Source organism: Amphimedon queenslandica, unplaced genomic scaffold (genome assembly GCF_000090795.2).
Source record: "Amphimedon queenslandica unplaced genomic scaffold, v1.1 AMPQUscaffold_13504, whole genome shotgun sequence".
Classification (NCBI taxonomy): Eukaryota; Metazoa; Porifera; class Demospongiae; order Haplosclerida; family Niphatidae; genus Amphimedon; species Amphimedon queenslandica.
This window is the reverse complement of record NW_003546260.1, coordinates 585,188-589,354: the sequence shown is the minus strand read 5'-3', so window position 1 is coordinate 589,354 and position 4,167 is coordinate 585,188. Positions and strand designations below refer to the sequence as shown.

At 34.4% G+C, this 4,167-nt stretch overlaps 1 long non-coding RNA gene across 1 annotated transcript; it reads right to left on the bottom strand.

Moving 5' to 3' along the window:
• Window positions 1-727: 727 nt before the first annotated feature.
• LOC109593802 (uncharacterized) lies at window positions 728-3,279 on the bottom strand. Its single transcript, XR_002191157.1, has 6 exons — window positions 2,759-3,279; window positions 2,521-2,707; window positions 2,234-2,477; window positions 2,012-2,183; window positions 1,815-1,963; window positions 728-1,766 (listed from the first exon to the last, which is right to left on the bottom strand). It is a non-coding gene; the product is annotated as an uncharacterized LOC109593802 (long non-coding RNA).
• Between the last annotated feature and the right edge of the window lie 888 nt (window positions 3,280-4,167).

Here is a 4,167-nt window from a genome sequence, read left to right as displayed (position 1 = left end):
TGTTGGTCGCCATTTTATTTCATTGTGGCCACTCCCACTTTTAATGAAATATTGAAAACTGAATTTATGTACCCTTTTCAATGCATAACATCTACCGTATTACGCATAAATAGGGGTGACATACGTGTAGAGACAAACAGACAAACATACTCGTCTTGTTTATGTGCGGCGAGCTCAAGCTCACCCCAATTAATGATACAATAACCACACGTTCAATTAAGGGTGTGTCAAGGGTGTGGCTAACAATTTTGTCACAGATTTAACTACGCCAGACATGAGAAAATAATATTTCCATGCTCTTGAGCTTCATTCTCTTCTTATGGAGGTACGGCTGGTCAGTTGCTTCTTTCTTGGAGTTTAGCAGTGCAATTATTATGAAAATTAGTGATTTCACCCTAATAAATGCAAGCGGTCAATAGATCGATGAAAACTGCATTAAATTCGTAATAATGACTCTAATCCAATCTGTAAAATATCGCTTATATTGATAAAGAATTGATGTATCACACATCACAAGTGTGCTAAGCAAGTATAATTTTTTCACTTTATCACATGAAAATAATCATCTGGTTGTAACTCTTCCATATCATCAGTCTCTAGCTTATTACATCACAATTAAATCTTTAGAACTTTAAAGGACGCAACTATGTGTGCACTGTCGCCTGTGACAATGTTGTCAATCATTCTTCTTAAAGGGTAACTCCAGTAAAAATATTAAAAATTTATTATCAGTTCCATAATATTGAATATATATTATAACTCAATTTTTAAAATAAAATTACTTTAAAATATGTACTTTATAAGGAGAAATTTAGCATGTAAATTTGAAAGTACTCTTCATCGGCTATTTTGTTAACTTAACTTCCTGTTGTGGGCATGGTCAATAAGAATCTTCATGCTACGTGTAAGGGGGAACAGTAGCTTTAAGATGGCAGTCTATAGTAGGTCTTCAGATGATAGTGATGCAGAGAAAGAAGAAGAAATGACTGATTTTGGTCTTCAGCCCTTTCTGTATGAACCAGAACCAACTTTTGAGCATTCTTCTGAAAGTTGTAATTCTTCAGATGTTGCGGATTCTGATGATCCTAGACCTAACCCTATACAACAGACATTAAATTGGTAAACATTTTTAGAATTATAGTAATCATGACATTAAGCTGATACAGGTGTAGATGTGGCCACTGTGAAATAATGCCAAATGGAAGATAGTGTGTATGCTGTTATGATATTCCACAGGAAAATGCAAGAAATGCCTGCAGGGTCTGTCACATGAATAACAAATCATCCTTGTTTCAACAATGTCTGCTTCAACATCTGGGTACTACAAGCAGCTAACTATAATTATTTACAGCAATATAGTAGAAATGCTTCGTACAATGGTCCAATTTACAAGTAAGACTGTACATGAAAGACTAAATTATTAAATTATTGCTGTGTAGTAAACTTTGTCATATTGCACACTGCCAGTTAGTTTCATGATTCTGGCAACGTTTAGGAAGAAAAGTGAGAGTTGTATTACCTTCATGTGCTGTTTGTAAAATCAGACAAACCTTTCCGTCACAGACATTACATTATGTTGGCATTAAAATATAATTAATTAATTAATTTGTTTATTAGTTCCTTTGTTATTAAATCTACTTTTGTGCAGTTTTATTGCTTCCTCTTTTACTGGCCTTTCGAACTGACTGGCCATTGTTGGAGGAGGCTGTTGCTGTGTAATCTGTCACAAGCATCTAAGACCTGATGTGTTATATTGTTGGCATATTCTACAAGGGATAGCAATGAAGAATTTGTAATTGTACTTATAAACTAACAATATGAACATTTTTCTTTTATTTTTCTGATAGTGTGTCCCCCTTTCTTGAACTAAGGAAAGGAGATACTATATCTCAGTTTGCCTTGTTTGAATTTTGCTTGTTTCCGTATAGCATTCTCATTATAATGTAGTGCTGCTAGTTGTAACCTACATGTATAATGATATACCTGAATAGTGATCAATGATCAAGAGTACCTTGCAAGCATCCCATTGTATGAAAATGCTGTGTGTTTTGGAGCAAATTGATTGATTAGACTGTGAAATGCTTCCAAGTTAGAAGTTGGGTAGCATGGCGATAGATTACAAATTGCTTTACACAGAGTTTTATTTTCAACAATGCTAAGTAATTTTTTGCTAACTTTACTACCTAAATGACACAAAATCATTGTTGCTCTATTTGAAATTATTTAGATTTACCATGTTTGAACCATTTCCTTTTGATTTTGCCATGAGAGCATTTCTTTTAGTTCTTTCCATGCCCTGTATGTTTATATTGTGTAAGTGTCTAGCCAGCGACAACCATTTTTCCTTCATAATTTCTGTTTTGTTGTCCTCTGTTGATGTGACACTCCAATACAAATGGTTTATCATGCTACGTGACCATTCACCAATCAAATGACATTCTTTTTCTTTGTAGCTTTATCTAGTTTCTTACGAAAGCCTATTTTAAGCTAAACTTTATAATAATACTTTAATGTTCTTACTTTTTGCTACATGCCAAATGTCAAACCAATGCTTAGTTCTGGGCATTTCTTCTTTCATCCTTATTGTAACTTCTGTGTGACGATCTGTAACAAATAGACCAACTTCCAGGTTCCTTGCACGTAAAGCTGTCATGGCTCTAACAAGTCCCCCTTTCTCCATGTATGAACTACCTTTCACCTCGTTGGACTAAATGTATTACTTTCAATATTGTTAAATATAATGATGTATTTGTATTACCTGGACGAGCTGAATATCTAACACTTGGTTATGAGCAAGGTCCATTACAGCATTCGACCAATATTTGGCACAAAATCCAGGACTGTCACACCTTCCATCGCCACCTAATATAAGATCCTTGTTAAGAGACTTGAGATGAGAAACATTTCTGATTGCTATTTTTTTCAGATCATGTTAATTGTTGGAAAGAGAAAGCGATTCTGGTGATCGAAGAAAGTACTGAAAGATATGCTCTGGCTGTTGAGAAATTCAAAAAAACGTAACGTCTTTTTGGGAAGTAGGCCACTTGACAAAATTGCAGCAGAAATCAGAATATTACATATGGGAATATCATTGATAATATTCTGACTGCTCCATTTATGACTATACCAGCAGAATGTGCAAGTTTGTATAATTTGCACCATACTGCCTACGGTAGTTTTGGAAACATATGACTTATTAAGACAGGCTGGGCAATGTGAAAATAATGCCAACAACTGCGATTCACACACGATGTACTTCTTCTCTGTGACAGTCACTTTCCACATTGCTATAAAAATGAATTACAATAATGATAATGTATTAAATTTTATTTCCCTCTCATCACTACCTTCTTCACAAAAGTCTGATTCCAGTGAAGAACTGCAATGTGACTCATAGTCATCATCACTGTTGTCACTGCCAATATCTTCATCAGATGTCATCATTGATGAGTCTGTAATTGATTCATCATCAAAAGCTAAGGTACAATGTACACCAGCATCCATCACTACATGAGCTCCAATGATTTCACATTAAATTCCTTGTCAATCATTATTGGATTAGCTTGAATTCCTGTTAAATAGTACAGCCTATGTTATCCACACAGTACACTGTATAATTACTTTTTTGTTTGTCTGATTTTATTACCAGTTGAACCTGTTTATTATTTGTAAAAGTTTCAGTTTGACATTGTTTGTCATTGAATTCCTAAGTAAATGTAATGATTAAAATTTTAAGTATTCTTTCTATTCAGCTTAAGTTTACAGCTTCACTAACACCATCAGTCTCCATTTCATCGCACTCAAGTAGTGTTGCACAAGTGAGATAATCATCACCTTGAAGTGGCAATTCAATATTTGTCTCGGCATTCATGGATAGTACCTTATCTATATGTATAGTGCAATCTATAGTATCAAGAGTGGATAATGTACATAATACCTCTAGAAATTAAATCTGCAACAATTCCTCTCTTTAGTCTAGCTCTATCCATTTCTCCACTACATTTGAGTTTTTTTTGCTAACTTGATGTCTGGTTGCGGATGGTCTTGGGAATAAAGTAGGCACTGCTCTTTCCTTCAGAAATTTTCTGAATGGTATACTATGTTTAGCTATGATAGCCTTGCATAAGAATGAGAACAAATTATTTCCCTAACCAGCTGCATCAGATA